This window comes from Ornithorhynchus anatinus, chromosome 1 (genome assembly GCF_004115215.2).
Source record: "Ornithorhynchus anatinus isolate Pmale09 chromosome 1, mOrnAna1.pri.v4, whole genome shotgun sequence".
NCBI lineage: Eukaryota > Metazoa > Chordata > Mammalia > Monotremata > Ornithorhynchidae > Ornithorhynchus > Ornithorhynchus anatinus.
This window is the reverse complement of record NC_041728.1, coordinates 126089303-126109616: the sequence shown is the minus strand read 5'-3', so window position 1 is coordinate 126109616 and position 20314 is coordinate 126089303. Positions and strand designations below refer to the sequence as shown.

General features: G+C 45.7%; 1 non-coding gene and 1 pseudogene across 1 annotated transcript; both read right to left on the bottom strand.

The window, feature by feature from the left end:
- Positions 1–6769: 6769 nt before the first annotated feature.
- LOC114817239 lies at positions 6770–6907 on the bottom strand. Its single transcript, XR_003765086.1, has one exon. It is a non-coding gene; the product is annotated as a small nucleolar RNA SNORA7 (small nucleolar RNA).
- Positions 6908–14636: 7729 nt separating this feature from the next.
- Positions 14637–14788, bottom strand: LOC114816954 (annotated as a pseudogene).
- Positions 14789–20314: the final 5526 nt, after the last annotated feature.

Here is a 20314-nt window from a genome sequence, read left to right as displayed (position 1 = left end):
GGAGCCATAAGTTTGTAATCATTTTCCATTGGCGAAGGCAGTCATACAGGATAAACCCTTGCCCTGTTTATCCAGCCGGGAAGCAAATACCTCCCAAAAAACCAGAGGCAGCATCAAAGGTGTGATCCTTCCCTTCCTTCAGCATTTCAACAAGGTGTTAAGCCGAACACCAGTGTGGCTAAGTGGAAAGAGCCTGGGGTTGAGAGTCAGAGGATGTGAGTTCTAATCCCAGATCCACCACCAGTCTGCTATGTGACCTTGGGCAAGCCACTTAACTTCTCTATGCTTTAGTTACCTCATCTGTAAAATGAGGATTGAGACTGTGAGCCCCACATGGGACAATCTGAATGCCTTGCATCTATCCCAGAGCTTAGTATAGTGTTTGGTACATAGTAAGCGCTTAACAAGTACCATTATCATTATTATTATTATTATTATTATAGAATCTGAAATCAAAGTCTCTAATGAGTGCCCTTCCTTTCAAGCCAAACTGCTCTCTGTGCCTCAGTGTCCTCAACCAGGACAGTTTGAGTTAGTGGGGGGCTGAGTTGAACTGATATTTGGAGACAGGGTCCCAGAATGGAGGTCTTATGGCTCTCTTTCTCTCTGATTCTGCATTGCCTTTTCCAAGAAAAGCAGCACGGCTTTGTGGAAAGAGCACAGACCCGGGGCATGACCTTGCACAAGTCACTTAATTTCTCTGGGTCTCGGTTCTCTCATGTGCAAAATGAAGAGTCAATACCTGTTCTCCTTCCTACTGAGAATTCTAGCACCATTTGGGAGCTGATGATCTTATATCTACCTCAAAATTTAGTGAAGTGCTTGGCACATAGTAAGCTCTTGACAATTACCAATTATCACTAAGGGTCATTCTGTCTCTAAGCCTGTATCTATCAAGTCATGAATCTCACCTTAACCCCAGCTATGACAGCTACCTACCAAATTTCTAAATATAAGTGTTAAGGATCGTAGCTGCTCTGGGGATACCGTCAATTATGTAGTGTTGTAGCCGAAGAGCTCTTCAAGGAGATCTTCATTCTTCAAGACATTAATGCTCAGGTGCCCTGGTGGGTTGGGTGCTACTTTTAAAAACAATTGCTCAATAAGTCATGTGAGCTTATTTGCCCAGCACTCAGCTCCATGTATGATGGCTCAGGCCTGTAAGTCCTTGACTGGTTCATTTATAGTAACATTTATCTCCATGTTTAGACAGTAATCTCATTGTGAGCAGGGAATGTATCTGTTTATTGTGATATTGTATACTCCCAAGCACTTAATAGGTGCTCTACATAGAGTAAGCACTCAATAAATATGATTGAATGAATGAATGACTCATACACACTTTTATTTAATCAGTGAGGTGGCCCTGGTGGGTATATTTTTAGTAAGGCACATGGAAGATGGTACTGTTGATTGGGAGAAGGTGTTTGGCACCCTCACTCAGCAAAGGTAGCCATTGAAACTGCATTTGCCAATCCCCTATAGCCTGATGTTTTTGTTCCACGTTTTGGAATTGCTACTTACTCTGGCTTACAACTGAATTAATTCAGACTTGTTGTAATAAACAAATATCCTCTCTCTTCCCACTTGCCTAGGTTGGGGAGACTTGCTTGATGGTAACATTGCAAAGGATCAGAGTTGGGACCAATGAAATTGAAGGAAGAGCCTGTGATTTGTGGGTTACAGGCTCAACTGTATCTTCAGAGGGATTTTGCCAAGACCGGAGGTACTGGGCTAAGATGGACCCCAAGTGAACCCAGGCCCTTTCTTTTTCATTCTTCTCCAATGCAGCTTCCCTGCCCTGCCCTTGCTACTGGCTTACCAGAGAGGCAACCGGGGACACCACTTCAAATTTGTTCTGGTTCCATGACAGATTGACACATTTTGCCCTATGAAATATAATCTCCTCTGCTAGACTGTAAAACCGTACTGTTTATGGTTGAATTGTACTCCCCCAAGTGCTTAGTACAGTGCCCTGTACACAGTAAGCGCTCAAAATATATGATTGAATGATTGAATGAATAATCATCAAGATGATCCCATTAAGGAGCAGTTTATAGCCTCTCCTGATTTATTGTCGGCATACTTTAAGTTACCAAGTCACTGACCTTTTGATCAGGGGGAGGCTCTAGGCAGAAAGGAGGTGGGATTTTCCTCCTGAGTTGACCAAAATGGTAGAGGAGAGGGGAGGGTATGGGTGGAGTTTAGGGCCATGTGTGGATTGTGGGAGTGGGGAGCAGACCTGGGAGAATGCTTCCTGCTATGAGACCGCTCTCTCCTCCTCCTCGCCCTTTCGGAAACGTGGCTCTCTCCCGAAGACACGGTCTCCGCCGCCGCTCTCTCCAGCGGAGGCCTCTCCTTCTCCCACTCCCCCAGACTCACCGGTAAGGGAGGAGGCGTCGGCTTCCTCCTCTCGCCCCGTTGCCGCTTCCGCACTATCCCTCCTCCCCCCTCCCTCTCCTTCCCCTCCTTCGAAGCCCATATCATTCGCCTCTACCACCCACTCCAGTTACTTGTCGCCGTCATCTACCGCCCTCCCGGTCCCACCTCCGACTTCTTCAACCACCTTGACCCCTTTCTCACCTTCCTTCTCTCCTTCTCTCTGCCCACTCTGATCCTCGGAGACTTCAACATCCATACGGATGTACCCGACGACTCCTCTGCCGCCCGCCTGCTATCCCTCCTCGACTCTGCCGACCTCCTCCTCCACCATACCGCGCCCACTCACCGACTCGGTCACACCCTCGATCTCGTCATCTCCTACCGCTGCACTATCTCCTCCCTCACCGACTCTGAAATCCCTCTCTCTGACCATAACCTTCTCACCTGCCTCATCTCTCACACTCCCTCCCCCTGCAAATCTTCGCTACTGCCCCACAGAGACCTCCGCTCTCTTGATCCCATCCATCTTTCCAATAGCATCTCTCCTCACCTTGCCGCCCTGTCCTCTCTTCCCACTCTCGACGAGTGGGTCTCCGCTCTTAACTCCACCCTCTCTACTCATCTTGACTCTCTCGCCCCCCTTTCCCTCCGCCGCTCTCGCTCCACTAACCCACAGCCCTGGATCACCTCCTCCGTCCGCCTCCTACGCTCCTATGCTCAAGCTGCTGAGCGCTGCTGGCGAAAGTCCAAGCACCAAGCCGACCTCACACACTTCAAATTTATCCTTTCCTGCTTTAACTCTGCCCTCTCCTCCGCCAGGCAAAGCTTCTTCTCCTCCCTCATCGACACCCATGCCCGTCACCCCCGCCGATTGTTCCGGACCTTTAACTCTCTCCTTAGGCCCCCTGTTCCTCCCCCTCCCCCATCTCTCACCCCCAATGATCTGGCCACCTATTTCCTCACGAAAATCAACACGATCAGGTCTGAGCTCCCCAAAGTCACCCCTCCGCCTCTCCCCTCCCCCCCACCGACCCCCTCCCCTACTTTCCCATCCTTCTCTGCAGTATCCTCAGAGGAGATCTCCTCCCTCCTCGCAAGTGCCACCCCCTCCACCTGCGCCTCGGACCCCATTCCCTCTCACCTTCTTAAAACCATCGCCCCTGCCCTCCTCCCTTCCTTAACTTCTATTTTTAACCACTCAATCTCCAAGGGTTCCTTCCCCTCTGCCTTCAAACATGCCCACGTCTCCCCCATCCTAAAAAAACCTGCTCTTGACCCCACTTCCCCCTCCAGTTATCGTCCTATCTCCCTACTACCCTTCCTTTCCAAAATCCTAGAACGAGTCATCTACAATCGATGCCTAGAATTCCTTAACTCCCATTCTCTCCTAGACCCCCTCCAATCTGGCTTCCGTCCCCTCCACTCTACCGAGACTGCTCTCTCTAAGGTCACCCATGACCTCCTTCTTGCCAAATCCAATGGCTCCTACTCCATTCTGATCCTCCTTGACTTCTCTGCTGCCTTTGACACTGTCGACCATCCCCTCCTCCTCCATACCTTATCTCACCTTGGCTTCACGGACTCTGTCCTCTCCTGGTTCTCCTCTTACCTCTCTGGCCGATCATTCTCGGTCTCCTACGCTGGAGCCTCCTCCCCCTCCCATCCTTTAACTGTTGGAGTTCCTCAAGGGTCAGTTCTTGGCCCTCTTCTGTTCTCCATTTACACTCACTCCCTCGGTGAACTCATTCGCTCTCACGGCTTTGACTACCATCTCTACGCAGATGACACGCAGATCTACATCTCCGCCCCTGTCCTCTCCCCCTCCCTTCAGGCTCGCATCTCCTCCTGCCTCCAGGACGTCTCCACCTGGATGTCGGCCCGCCACCTAAAACTCAACATGAGCAAGACTGAGCTCCTCATCTTCCCTCCCAAACCCGGTCCGCTCCCAGACTTCTCTATCACCGTGGATGGCATGACCATCCTTCCCGTCCCGCAGGCCCGCAATCTCGGTGTCATCCTTGACTCGTCCCTCTCGTTCACCCCACACATCCTATCCGTTACCAAGACCTGCCGGTTTCACCTCTACAATATCGCCAAGATCCGCCCTTTCCTCTCCACCCAAACGGCTACCTTACTATTACGGGCTCTCGTTATATCCCGGCTAGACTACTGTGTCAGCCTTCTCTCTGACCTCCCTTCCTCCTCTCTCGCCCCGCTCCGGTCTATTCTTCACTCCGCTGCCCGGCTCATCTTCCTGCAGAAACGATCTGGGCATGTCACTCCCCTTCTTAAACAACTCCAGTGGTTGCCTATCGACCTCCGCTCCAAACAAAAACTCCTCACTCTAGGCTTCAAGGCTCTCCATCACCTTGCCCCTTCCTACCTCTCCTCCCTTCTCTCTTTCTACCGCCCACCCCGCACGCTCCGCTCCTCTGCCGCCCACCTCCTCACCGTCCCTCGGTCTCGCCTATCCCACCGTCGACCCCTGGGTCACATCCTCCCGCGGTCCTGGAACGCCCTCCCTCCTCACCTCCGCCAAACTGATTCTCTTTCCCTCTTCAAAACCTTACTTAAAACTCACCTCCTCCAAGAGGCGTTCCCAGACTGAGCTCCTCTTCCCCCTCTACTCCCTCTGCCATCCCCCCTTTACCTCTCTGCAGCTAAAGCCTCATTTTCCCCTTTTCCCTCTGCTCCTCCACCTCTCCCTTCCCATCCCCACAGCACTGTACTCGTCCGCTCAACTGTATATATTTTCGTTACCCTATTTATTTTGTTAATGAATTGTACATCGCCTGGATTCTATGTAGTTGCCACTGTTTTTACGAGATGTTCTTCCCCTTGACGCTGTTTAGTGCCATTGTTCTTGTCTGTCCGTCTCCCCCGATTAGACTGTAAGCCCGTCAAACGGCAGGGACTGTCTCTATCTGTTGCCGACTTGTTCATCCCAAGCGCTTAGTACAGTGCTCTGCACATAGTAAGCGCTCAATAAATACTATTGAATGAATGAATCACTTCTCCAGAGCTGACCCCAGTGACGGGGTAAGGAGGACCCCATTCTGAGCCACCAGAACCAGGAGTCTCCCTGCCAGGCACAGGATGCTGCCAGTGTTACCACCACCACCACTGCCATACCTGTGTCACAATCCCCCATCTTGGCTTCCTCAGCTGCCCCAGACAGAGAAGAGGTGCTGGAAAGATTAAAACAGCTCTTTCCCAGATCTTGGGGAATGGAGATCTGCCATTGTTGGTGGGGATGGCAATGTCGGGAAGTTCTGCGGGCCCAGAAAATGATAATAACAGTGGTATTTGTTAAGTGCTTACTATGTGCAAAGCACTGTTCTAAGCATGGGGGGGAATACAAGGTGATCAGTTTGTCCCACGTGGGGCTCATAGTTTTAATTCCTATTATACAGATGAGCTAACTGAGGCACACAGAAGTTAAATGACTTGACCAAAGTCACACAGCTGGCAAGCGATGGAGCTGGGATTAGAACCCATGACCTCTGACTCCCAAGCCCAAGCTCTTTCCATTGAGCCACACTGTATCCCGGTTTCCAACCTTCCTGCAGACATCTCTCCATCCCCCTCTTTTGGCTCTGCTTTTATGAACAGGGACAGAGCTACTTTGGTTTTACTAGGGGTGGTCTTCAGGCAGCCTCAGATCGCATTATATGATTGGTGGATGGGAGACAGTGCCATGTTAGAATGTGGTTCAACCCCTTTACCTCAGGATTGATAGAACTAATAGAACACCTGAACAAATTTGTAAGCCAACCAAACACCTCTTATGAAAAATTGTACCTTCATCACTGATCACTTTTTCACAAGGAATGTTGCGGGCAAGGAATGTATCTGTTATATTGTTACACTGTACTCTCCCAAACACTTAGAAGAGTGCTCTGCACAGTAAATGCTCAATAAATATGACTGATTGAAAGATATAAATAACTAGTAGCCCAGGAATGGAGATCAAGTCTAAGAATTTAGAAAGAATTAAAGGGCCTTAGAAAGAATCGAAGAATTCCCTAATAATTATGGTGACTAGATTCTGGAATTCAGATGGAATTCTACTGTAGAAATATTAAAGAAAAATCTATTTTACCGGGTATGATGTGGGTGTCATCCTGCTTGCAGTCTGGAGGAGCAATCAATCAATCCATAGTGTTTCGTTGTTGTTGTCTTATGCTGTCATGTCTGACCCTTAGCGATGCCACAACCATTTCTCTCCCCGAAAGCTCCACTTCCATCTGCACTTGTTCTGGTAGTGTATCCATAGAGTTTTCTTGGTAAAAATCCGGGAGTGGTTTACCACTGCCTCCTTCTGTGCAGTAAACGAGTCTCCTCCTTCGACTTCCCCATCCTGCTGCTGCAGCACAGGTGAGTTTTGACCTGTATCAGATTGCCTTCCACTAGCTAGCCACTGACCAAGCTAGGAATGGAATGGGTAGGCCTCTGCTTGACTCTCCCTCCCATAGTCATGACTGGTAGAGTCCTGGAAACTCTCTAGATGCGACCCTGAGAGGGCCCATAGTATTTACTGAGTGTCTATTTTGGTCAGGACACACTGAAACTGTACCTAGCACTTGAAAGAGTACAGTAGAGTTTTAGGGGAATTTTTTTTAATGAAAAGTGTTAAGTGTTTACTAGAACTTGAACTAAACACTGGGGGACATACAAGTTAATCAGGTTAAAAGTCTATCACCCATGTGGGGCTCACAATCTTAATCCCCATTTTACAGATTGGGTAACCGAGACACCCGAGGTCACAAAACAGATAAGTGTGGGAGCTTGGATTAGAACCGTGATAGCTTACACACTGGTAAATGAGAAGTAAAATATAAAAAAAACTTACAGAGGTGAGAAGGAGGAAGATGGAATGATGGTCATGTGGATGAGTAAGTGTTTGCAAGTGCTTCTGCACTGAAATGCTAGTGTGGTTCTAAATGGGCAAGTGCAGGGGTTAGAACAAAAATTTGAATGGCATTTGGGATAATATGACCTGCAGAGAAGAAAATTGAATCTAAGAAAGCTTCCTGGAGGACATGAGATTTTTCAGAAGGGCTTTGAATATGGGAAGAACTTTCTTCTGGTGGCTTTGAAGGGGTAGGGAGTTCAAGGCGGCATGACAGATAGTAAGGCAGGAGAGACATAAAATCGTGGGTTGGTTAGTTGTAGAGGAATGAAGAGTGTGAGCAGGGGGTATAGAGCCAGAAAGGGGAGGATAAATAAGAGGGAGAGTGAGCTGATGGTAAGATTAAAAGCTAATTGTTAGAGGTTTGTTGTATGTGGAAAAGAATGGCTAACCTTTGGAGGTTTTGACAGAGTGGAGAGATGTGTGCAGAATGACAGTTTAGAAAAAATGATGTGACAACAGAGTGACCTAGGGACTGGAGATGAGAAAGACTAGATGTAGGGAGAGCAGTGAAAAGCCTGAATTAATAGGCATGCTGGGATATGCTTGTACCAATATGGATAGATATATTGGATGGAGAGGAGGGGAAAGATGCCGAAAATATTGTTGAAGAAAAACTAGCAAGATTTAGCATCATACTGAATATGAGAGGTGAAAGAGAACAAGATGCCTAGGGTAATTCTAAGGTGACAGAGGCAGGAGAATGGTGGAGAGGATTTGGGAGGGAAACTTTAGACACACTGTGCTGAAGATGCTGGATTCACATGTGGAGATGTCTTAGAGGTGAAAGGAAAAGTGAGGTGAGAAATCAGGGCTAGCAAGATATCTGATTTAGGAGTCATCCACATGCAACTGGTAGCTTCAGTCAGGAGAACCAATGACCTCTCCAAGGGAGTGAGTGTAAAGTGAGTAGTTAATCAATCAATTGTATTTATTGAGCACTTACTTTGTGTAAAGCACTGTTCTAAGTGCCTGTGAGAGTACAGTACAAGCAGATACATTTCCTGTTCATAAATGAGCTCACAGTCTAGAGTGGGAGATGGACATTAATTAGAGTAGATGAGCTATGGGGACCTATTCTAGCATTTATCATTCTAAAATTCTATGTTGTGGGTGCTGACATCTGTTTTGGCTTACTTTAAATACTTATCACATTGTTGCACCTCATCTTGAGAAAGTAAGGGGTACCTAAAGTCATGGGCTAAGACTGAATGGGAGAGTTGAAAGATGGATTGAAACCTCAGAATAAAAATCAAATCTCCTGGATGCAAGCTAGTAGAGCCACTGTCCAGTAGTGGTTCATACTCCATAAGGATTCTCTGTGCTCTGTCAGGGCCTGTAAATAATGCTGTCAATCAATCAGTCATATTTATTGGGTGTTTACTGTGTGCAGAGCACTGTACTAAGTGCTTTGGAATGTGTGGACAGACACATTCCCTGCCCACAACAGGCTTCAGTCCAAGTGTTGTGCTGCCTCCTGGAAAGTGTACAGTTTACCTGGGATGCTTAAAGGAAGGGTGGGTCAAAATGATTCTTTCAAAATAAATGAACTGTCCCCCAGTAATAGTGATAATGTGTGGTGTTTTCACTTGGGCAAGGAACGTGTCTACAAACTTAGTGTTTTTTTACTCTTCCAAATGGTTGGTAGAGTGCTTTGTATATAGGAAGCGTTCAGTGATTGATCGATTGACCAAACACTTACGATGCACCAAGCACTGTATAAGAGACCAAGTTCAGGAAGGGTCTTGTGTGCTGTTAAAATATAGCACTGCAGCAGAGGAGCTGAAACTTTCCATGAGTTAGTCCATTTTGCTAATACCCACGAGTTTGGTGCAGCATGCTCAATTCTAGCTGAGAGGTTTTTGGACTTATGGTGCAAATGGGTTGTGACTTGTGCTTAATGAAAACTTAACTGCACCAACTATGGTACTTTCTCTCTCTGAACTTTCTCATCTTAAAATATTCAGCCATTTGTGAAACCTCCTTTAATTCTTCCTGATAATGCATGGGAATTAGCCTCTGTTCCTTTTTCCTAACTGATTGTATTCTGAAACTAGAGACATTAATGCACTGCTAATGGGGTAATGTGGAAATTACTTTCACAGCTCTCACCGTCACTTTGGATTGCAAATCAAGTCTGCGGAGGAGACATTTGCTTTAAAATTGGGACCTGGGGACCCACTGTGTCCCAACTCCAGAAAAATGATCCTCCACGCGTGCTTCCATGAAATGAGGAAATGCAGAAGAAACTTGGCCAAAGCATTAATAACACACTGGGAAAGAAAAACTGATATGCAAAACCAATAAATTGTTCAAGCTTGAAATGCCACCTTTTCTTCTAAGAATGAGCTCTTCAGTAGGTGGGATATTGAAATAGGACATGCTGCCGATGACCAGTTCCTAGGTTTTAAGGAACAGCTGTAGATTGGCTGATGTGTGGGGAGTGTGTGTTGTTACGACTTCCAACTTATTTAAGGATACAGAATGCAAAATGCCCTTGTATTACCCCAGTCAATTTAGGAAGACATCTCTCTGCAAATGAGTTCTGATCCTGAGGCCAAATAGTTCTTTGCCTGGCCCATTCTTCATCCATATGGTCTCTCTAAATGTGAAATTGCTTATACCATCTGAGGGTGCTGTGACAAGACCATCCCAGGTCTGATGTGTTTAGTGTTTAATCATCTCTTGCCGAGCAAAAATTCAATTATCACTCGTACTTGTTAGAGATGTGTGACTTAACACCCACACAGCTTAAACCTGAGGAGAGGAAAGGGGCTCTTCATCTGTTATAGATAATTCAACCCCAGCTTTGGAAAATAAGAGCAATTAGGACTTCCACTGAATCCTCAATTTACACTGAATCCTCAAGTAAAGTTTGTTCGGCATCTGCTTAAGGCCACCATTCTGATTGGGGCACATCAGCTTGTCCAAACACTTCAGAAACATCTCCGGTTCATTCAATAGTATTTATTGAGTGCTTACTATGTGCAGAGCACTGTACTAAGCGCTTGGGATGAACAAGTCGGCAACAGATAGAGACAGTCCCTGCCGTTTGACGGGCTTACAGTCTAATCGGGGGAGATGGACAGACAAGAACAATGGCAATAAACAGAGTCAAGGGGAAGAACATCTCATAAAAACAATGGCAACTAAATAGAATCAAGGCGATGTACAATTCATTAACAAAATAAATAGGGTAACGAAAATATATACAGTTGAGCGGACGAGTACAGTGCTGTGGGGATGGGAAGGGAGAGGTGGAGGAGCAGAGAGAGAAGGGGAAAATGAGGCTTTAGCTGCAGAGAGGTAAAGGGGGGATGGCAGAGGGAGTAGAGGGGGAAGAGGAGCTCAGTCTGGGAACGCCTCTTGGAGGAGGTGAGTTTTAAGTAGGGTTTTGAAGAGGGAAAGAGAATCAGTTTGGCGGAGGTGAGGATGGAGGGCGTTCCAGGACCGCGGGAGGACGTGACCCAGGGGTTGATGGCGGGATAGGCGAGACCGAGGGACGGTGAGGAGGTGGGTGGCAGAGGAGCGGAGCGTGTGGGGTGGGCGGTAGAAAGAGAGAAGGGAGGAGAGGTAGGAAGGGGCAAGGTGATGGAGAGCCTTGAAGCCTAGAGTGAGGAGTTTTTGTTTGGAGCAGAGGTCGATAGGCAACCACTGGAGTTGTTTAAGAAGGGGAGTGACATGCCCAGATCGTTTCTGCAGGAAGATGAGCCGGGCAGCGGAGTGAAGAATAGACTGGAGCGGGGCGAGAGAGGAGGAAGGGAGGTCAGAGAGAAGCCTGACACAGTAGTCTAGCTGGGATATAACGAGAGCCCGTAACAGTAAGGTAGCCGTTTGGGTGGAGAGGAAAGGGCGGATCTTGGCAATACTGTAGAGGTGAAACCGGCAGGTCTTGGTAACGGATAGGATGTGTGGGGTGAATGAGAGGGACGAGTCAAGGATGACACCGAGATTGCGGGCCTGAGAGACGGGAAGGATGGTCGTGCCATCCACGGTGATAGAGAAGTCTGGGAGCGGACCGGGTTTGGGAGGGAAGATGAGGAGCTCAGTCTTGCTCATGTTGAGTTTTAGGTGGCGGGCCGACATCCAGGTGGAGACGTCCCGGAGGCAGGAGGAGATGCGAGCCTGAAGGGAGGGGGAGAGGACAGGGGCGGAGATGTAGATCTGCGTGTCATCTGCGTAGAGATGGTAGTCAAAGCCGTGAGAGCGAATGAGTTCACCGAGGGAGTGAGTGTAAATGGAGAACAGAAGAGGGCCAAGAACTGACCCTTGAGGAACTCCAACAGTTAAAGGATGGGAGGGGGAGGAGGCTCCAGCATAGGAGACCGAGAATGACCGGCCAGAGAGGTAAGAGGAGAACCAGGAGAGGACAGAGTCCGTGAAGCCAAGGTGAGATAAGGTATGGAGGAGGAGGGGATGGTCGACAGTGTCAAAGGCAGCAGAGAGGTCAAGGAGGATTAGAATGGAGTAGGAGCCATTGGATTTGGCAAGAAGGAGGTCATGGGTGACCTTAGAGAGAGCAGTCTCGGTAGAGTGGAGGTGACGGAAGCCAGATTGGAGGGGGTCTAGGAGAGAATGGGAGTTAAGGAATTCTAAGCATCGATTGTAGACGACTCGTTCTAGGATTTTGGAAAGGAAGGGTAGTAGGGAGATAGGACGATAACTGGAGGGGGAAGTGGGGTCAAGAGCGGGTTTTTTTAGGATGGGGGAGACGTGGGCATGTTTGAAGGCAGAGGGGAAGGAACCCTTGGAGATTGAGTGGTTAAAAATAGAAGTTAAGGAAGGTAGGAGGGCAGGGGCGATGGTTTTAAGAAGGTGAGAGGGAATGGGGTCCGAGGCGCAGGTGGAGGGGGTGGCACTTGCGAGGAGGGAGGAGATCTCCTCTGAGGATACTGCAGGGAAGGATGGGAAAGTAGGGGAGGGAGTTGGTGGGGGGGGAGAGGCGGAGGGGTGACTTTGGGGAGCTCAGACCTGATCGTGTTGATTTTCGTGAGGAAATAGGTGGCCAGATCATTGGGGGTGAGAGATGGGGGAGGGGGAGGAACAGGGGGCCTAAGGAGAGAGTTAAAGGTCCGGAACAATTGGTGGGGGTGACGGGCATGGGTGTCGATGGGTTCCAGCGGTCAAGGTGAGGAAAGGCAGAATAGCAGTTCAGTGGAAATCACCTGCTCTCCCTGCTCCCGCTCCCATCTGGTATTCCAAAGACCGGAGGTCTGGGATGATTTCAGAGAAGCAGCATGGCTTAGTGGAAAGAGTCCAGGCTTGGGAGTCCAAGGGTTCTATTCCTAGCTCTGCCACTTGTCTGCTGTGTGACCTTGGGCAAGACACTTAACTTCTCTGTCCCTCAGTTCTGTCATCTGTAAAATGGGGATTAAGACTGTGAGCCCCACATGGGACAACTTCATTACCCAGTGTGGTGTAGTGGAAAAGGGCATGGGCTTGGGAGTCAGAGGTCATAGGTTCTAATCCCAGCTCTGCTTCTTGTCAGCTCTGTGACTTTGAGCAAGTCACTTAATTTCTCTCTGCCTCAGTAACCTCATCTGTAAAATGGGGATTAAGACTGTGAGCCCCATGTGGGACAACCTTATTTGCTTGTATCAACCCCACTGCTTAGAACAGTGTTTGGCACATGGTAAGTGCTTAATAAATACCATAATTATAATTATTATTATTAGAGGATTAAACCTTTCCATCTTAGTACAGTGGTCTTCTGTTTTAGCACTTAGTACAGTGCTCTGCAACCAGTATATATGCAATAAATACCACTGATTGATTCTGTCTGTAAATGGGCTATCTTGGGAAAACTAAGTGAGGATGACCATCTCCTCTTAGAAAACCATTTCTCACAATTTTTCTTTTATTCCTGGAATTCATGATCAAAAGAGCTGCTTCTCTCACACCCCTCTTCTTTGGACTTCAGACCATGCACTGTGTGACTGTCAATAGAATGCAAATTGAGAAAGGTGACAACTTTAGATTGGAAAGTTTTTCTCTTACTAGTGTGTTATTTAATTATTTTGTGACCTGAGTACTTCAGGAAAGTAAGCAAATTGGAGGCCTCAGATGGATTAATTAATCAATGGTAGGTATTGAGTGCTTAGCATGTTCAGAGCACTATACTGAGTGCTTGGGAGAGTACAAAACAATAGAGTTGGAAGACGAAAAGCCATCAAGGAGCTTACAGTCTAGTGGATCAATTCACTTGGAGCAGGTGCTCCCAGCACTCCCCTTAGCCCATCTTCATCTCTCTCCCCAGCACCTAGATGACATCTCCATCAGGAAGAACAAAAACTTTAAACACCAAGATCTCAAAATTTCCCAAGTTATGGAGATCTCTCTCTTTTTTCCAAAAAATGAAGAGGAGGTAAGGGATGGGAGTGTAAAGCTGACCTACTTCTCTGTCCCTCACAGTAAAAGCATCTCAATCTTGTTTTTTCTCCTGATGACCCCTTGCCCAACTCCTCCCTCTGACCTGGAATTCCTTCTCTCTTCCTATCTGACAGACCACTGTTTTCCCCACCATCAAAGCTCTACTAAAATACCTCCTCCAAACACCCTTCCTTGACTATGCCCTCATTTCCCCCATTTGTCCCAACCCCCACCTTATGCATCACTTTTGATCTGTACACCTTTCAGCACCTGTGATATTCATCCCAAGGGGGAATTGTACATATCCGTTTTCCCTATCTGTAATTAATGTGAATGTGTCTCTCCCACTCTAGAATGTAAGTTCCTTTAAGGCAGGGATTGTGTCTACCAACTCCATTGTTTTCTATTTTTCTATCGATTAAAGGGAGACTTGACAACTTGCTGGCCATCTTTAAGAGGAAAAGAAAGGAAAATAGGACAGTGTTTTTCATCTCTTCTTTCTTCTTTCTTCTTCTTCCTCTTCTTCTTCTCCTCTTTCTGGGATAAACACAGGCAAATCAGGTCTGACGAAATCCCTGTCTCACATGGAGATCAAAGTCTAAATGGGAAAGAGAACAGGTACTGAATCCTCATTTTACAGATGAGGTACAGATAAGTTAAGCCACTGGCCCGATGCCACACAGCAGGAAATTGGCAAAACAAGATTAGAACCTAGGTCCCCTGACTCTCGGGCCAATGCTGTTTTTACTAGGTCATGATGCTTCTTCAGCTACGAAGTACTAAACCGGCAAGTTTGACTGCCAACCATGAAGTTCATGAACTCTAGTTTCATAAAATAGGCACAACTCCATAGTAGGAAACCTTACCAACCCCACCAGACAAAAGAAAAGGAAACCCACAGACTAATCACCTCCTCCTAAAAATCCACTATTGTAAATTCAAGGAATCAATTCCTATCTTCTAAAAACATAATGAAGGGAGAGAGAACACTACCCCAAATTATCCATTTGAGTTTCCTGCATTTGGGGAAATGGCAGGGGTCAGCACACCTGGCATGCAATGGATGAGCCTCACCCTGGCTAAAACCACCTACATAATTGTGATGTTTCGGTTACAAAAAAGTCACAAAGAAGAAAAAGGGAAGGGGACTGGCAACAGACACAGGAAGAAAGATGAAGTAAATGTAAGACACATAATGTGTTTCTACCAATCAGCTTGTTAGCCAGGAAATTGACAAAGGTTGAATTTGTCCCCAGCTTTAATACTAAAAGCAATAGTAAGAATACAGGCAGTAGTATTCATTCATTCATTCATTCATTCATTCACTCATTCCATTGTATTTATTGAGTGCTTGCTCTGTGCAGAACATTATACTAAGTGCTTGAGAGAGTACAATATAACAATAAACAGACACATTCCCTGCCCACAGTGAGGGGGAGGCAGACATTAATATAAATAAATTACAGGTATGTAAATAAGTGCCGTGGGGCTGGGAGAGGAGGATGAATCAAGGGAGCAAGTCAGGGGAATGCAGAAGGGAGAGGGACAAGAAGAAAGATGGGCTTACTCAGGGAAGGCGTCTTGTAGAAGATGTACTTCAATAAGGTTTTGAAGGGAGAGAGTATAATTGTCTGTCAGATTTGAGGAGGAAGGGCATTGGTGGCATAGTGGAAAAAGCCCGGGCTTGGGATCAGAGGTTGCGGGTCCTAATTCTGGCTCCACCACTTGTCAGCAGTGTGACTTTGGGCAAGTCACTTAACTTCTCTGTGCCTCAGTGACCTCATCTGTAAAATGAGGATTAAGACTGTGAGCCCCACGTGGGACAAGCTGATTACCTTGTATCAACCCCAGCACTTAGAACAGTGCTTGGCACATAGCAAGTGTTTAACAAATACCAGCAGTATTATTATTATTACTATTATTATTCCAAGCCAGAGATAGGATGTGGGTCAGAGGTCGGCAGCAAGATAGGTGAGATCGAGGCACAGCGAGAAAGTTAACAATAGAGGAGCAAAGTGTGCAGCCTGAATAGTAATAAGAGAGCAGCAAGACGAGGTAGGACGAGGGCAAAGTGATTGAGTGCTTTAAAGTCACTGGCAAGGTGTTTTTGTTTGATGTGGAGGTGGATGGACAACCACTGGAGTTTCTTCAGGAGTGGAGAAACATGACCTCAACGTTTTTATAGAAAAATGATCCAGACAGCAGAGTGAAATATGGACTGGAGTGGTGTGAGACAGAAGGCAGGAAGGTGAGTGAGGAGGCTGATATGGTAATCAAAACAGAACAGAATAAGTGATCAGATTAATGTGGCCGCCTTTTGGATGAAGAAGAAATGATGGATTGTAGTGATGTTGTGGAGGTGGAATTGACAAGATTTAGTGATGGATTGAATAATAATAATAATAATGTTGGTATTTGTTAAGCGCTTACTATGTGCCGAGCACTGTTCTAAGCGCTGGGGTAGACATAGGGGAATCAGGTTGTCCCACGTGAGGCTCACAGTCTTAATCCCCATTTTACAGATGAGGGAACTGAGGCACAGAGAAGTTAAGTGACTTGCCCACAGTCACACAGCCGACAAGTGGCAGAGCTGGGATTCGAACTCATGAGCCCTGACTCCAAAGCCCGTGCTCTTTCCACTGAGCCACGCTGCTTCAATATGAATATGAGTGTTGAATGATAGTGAGGAGTCAAGGATAATGCTGAGGTTATGGGCTTGTGAGACAGGAAGGATGGTGGTGCTGTCTACAGTGATGGGAAAGTTAGGGGGAGGATAGGGTTTGGATGGGAAGGTAAAAAGTTGAGTTTTAGACATAAAGTTTGAGGTGACAGGAAGACATTCAAGTAGAAATATCTTGAAGTTAGGAGGACACGCAAAGCAGAGAGATCAGGGCTGGAGTTGTAGATGTGTAGAGATGTAGATTTGGGTATCATCTGCATAGAGGTAGAAGTTGAAGCCATGGGAGCAAATGAGATCTCCAAAGGAGTGGGTGTAGATGGAGAATAAAAGGGGACCCACAACTGAACCTTGAAGAATCCCCACAGTTGAGGGTGGGAAGCAGAGGAGGAGCCCACGAAAGAGTGTGAGAATGAACAGCCAGAGAGATGAGGAGAACAAGGAAAGGACAGAGTCAGTGAAGCCGAGGTAAGATAATAGTTCCAGAAGGGGCTGGTTGACCACGTTGAAGCCTGAGAGTTGGAGGAAGATAATGATGGAGTAGAGGTCTTTGAATTTGGTAAGAAGGAAATCATTGGTCACCTTTGAAAGGGTGGTTTTTGTTGAGAAAAGCAGATTGGAGGAGATCAAGGAAAGAATTGGAGGAGAAGTATTTGAGATAGTGGTTATAGACAATTTGCTCAAGGAGCTTGAGAGGTTCTAGGAGGGAGATGGAGCAATAACTAGAAGAAGCCGTGGGGTCAAGGAAGCTTTTTTTTTTTTAGGATAGGGGACACATGGACATGTTTGAAAGTCATGGGGAAAAAGCCATTGGAAAGCAAACAGTTGAAGATGGCAGTTACCAGCATTCACTGAGCCTCACTGTGCTCAAGGAGCTTACAGCCCAGTGAGGGAGACAGACATAAAGATTTACAATTAGAAAAATTGACAGAAACAATTGACTAATCAGTGACTCAGAGAGTGTATTGTAGGTTGACCTCTTATTCCACCTGTTTTCCTGTCCTCGATTATTTTCAGAGGGCAAATCAATTTTTGGGGAGAAAGACCTACATGGGGGCCTTTGCACCTTCCAACCTTGGGTATGTCACTTAACCTCTCTGTACCTCTATTTCCTTACCTGTGAAATGGAAATAAGATACCTGCTTTCCCTCCCTCTTAGATTGGGAACCCAGTATGCGGCAGAGACTGTATTTGATCTGATCAATTTATATCTATTTCAGCACTTAACACAGTGCTTAGAAACACTTAATAAATGTCACAATAATAATAATGTGTTAAAATCATTATTTCCTTGGAAGAGAAGTCCTTCCTTCAGCAGGGAAATGCTGGCTCATGTGGCCAGAGCCTCACATCCCTGGAGCTATGGGAGCTAGAACTCTTCTGTTATAAGTAATTTAGCCTTAGACCATGAACCAGAACCCGTACTTTGATTGGATCTTCTTGTTCTTGCCCCTGTCATTATGCTTAGCAAATTGTTTTTCATGAAATGAGCTTAATGCACCTTTTATCAACAGAAGCAGCAAGAGAAACAGTGTGGCTCAGTGGAAGGAGTCCGGGCTTGGGAGTCAGAGGTTATGGGTTCAAATCCCAGCTCAGCCCCTTGTCAGCTGTGTGACTTTGGGTAAGCCACTTCAGTTCTCTGGGCCTCAGTTACCCCATCTGTAAAATAGGGATTAAGATTCTGAGCCCCCCGTGGGATAACCTGAATATCTTGTATCCTCCCCAGTGCTTAGAACAGTGCTTTGAACATAGTAAGCGCTTAACAAATGTCATGGTTATTATTATTTAGGGAAGCAGCATGGCTCAGAGGAAAGAGCCAGGGCTTGGGAGTCAGAGGTCATGGGTTCGAATGTCGGCTCTGCCACTTGTCAGCTGTGTGACTGTGGGCAAGTCACTTAACTTCTCTGTGCCTCAGTTCCCTCATCTGGAAAATGGAGATGAAGACTGTGAGCCTCAGGTGGGACAACCTGATTACCCTGTATCTATCCCAGCACTTAGAACAGTGCTCTGCACATAGTAAGTGCTTAACAAATTCAACATGATTATTATTATTATTATTGTTAGATTTTGGTTTGATGTAACAAAGTGAAAATGCTTCAGGAAATATGCGTGGCTTAGTGGAAAAAGCAAAGGGAGTCAGAGTACTTGGGTTCTAATCCACACTCTGCTACTTGTCTGGTGTGTTACCTTGGACAAATCATGTCACTTCTCCATGCCTCAATTCCTCATTGGTAAAATGTGGATTCAATACCTGTTCCCCCTCTTACTTTGACTGTGAGCCCCTTGTAAAATAGGGAATGTATCTGCCCTAATCATCTTTTATGTACTCCATACTTAGTAGGGTGTTGGGACATAATGAATACTTAATAATTGCTGTCATTGTTACTACTGTTTGAGTATAAATATTACTGGTATATGAAAATAACCAAGATAGTAAATGGGAAGTTGTCCCTTCCTCCTTCAGAAAAGCAAATCCAATCTACGGCTCCTGGGCCATGTCAAATTCTGGACAGTTCATCTCAATTTCTCTAAGTGTAATTACTGAGCAAAGAGTTGGTATGTCACCAACGAGACAGCATTCTTGAAAGAAAAACAATTAAAGAGACATGGAAGAGGCAGGGGCAACAAAGGAATCAGGACTGGTGGGAAGGAGAATTCTGCTCTCCCTTTATCTTTGCACCTTTTTCTCCCAATTCCCAGTTCTCTTTCTCCCAGTGTTTCCAATTCTAGTTTTTAAAAGCTATTGGCCAAAATTAAACTGCTGCTGCTGGGGGACATCTTCTTCATTCCCTTTGATCAGTAACATATGTCTCTATATTCTATTTTGCTCTCAATCAGTAGTCAATCAATCAGTTATCTTTATTGAGAGCATATTCTGTGCAGAACACTCTATTTAGCATTTGGGGGTGTACAATAGAGTTAGCAGACCTTCATTGAGTTTATAAACTAGTTTACCGAACATGGAGATAATCAAAATAGATCAGGAAGAAGGGACCATAGAATAAACAACCCAATTCTTGGGTGCATATGTTTAATTGTGTTGTCCTGGTATTAAAAAATGAATAAATAAATAAATAAGTCTGACAAACAACAAATAATTTTAAAAAAATACTGAGAAAATTCTTGAGAGAATAAGAAAACTTCAAGCTAGTATTTTCTTTGCCTCAAAATAGATTTATATAAAGATTTTCTTCAAAACTCATGATAAACTTGAGAGCTTAGCAATGCAATTATAACCTGATAGCTGATTAAAACAAAATGACTCTGAGGACAATATGTAAGAAATGCACTGTAATTAAACACTTATCTGAACAATGTTGAATGTTTAAAAACAGGACAAAATCAGATGAATATTATTAACCGTTTATAAGCCTAGTGACATAACAATGAAGCCAATAATTTAAATGAAGCCGGGGGGAAGCTGAATGAATGGATTTCACTTTGTTGCTAAACAGAGGTGAAATATATTGAATTTGTGTCTTGGATAAAAGCCCTGATTTTGTCTTCTCCCTTCTGCCCTCCGTGTATATGGGACTTCTCCGGGGGCAGGGAGTAGGTTGTAGCTGGAGATTTACCCTATCAAACCCAACCATTTCTCTTTCCCCCTCACCGGCGACACCCCCTTCCAGTGTAAGTTCAGAAGTTGGGTTGAGGGAAGAGAAGAAGTGACAGACCTTGGCCCACAACTCATCCTGCCCCTATCATTATCTATATTTGTATATTCATTCATTTCTTTGTTTATTAATGGCATTTGTTAAGTGCTTACTATGTAATAATAATAATAAAAATAATGTTGGCATTTGTTAAGCATTTAATATGTGCTGAGCACTGTTCTAAGTGATGGGATAAAGAGTAATCAGGATGTCCCACGTGTGCTCACAGTCTTAATCCCCATTTTACAGATGAGGTGATGGCACTTAAGGGTTGGATTTGTTAGTAATAATATTATTTATTAAACACTTTCTCAGTGCAGA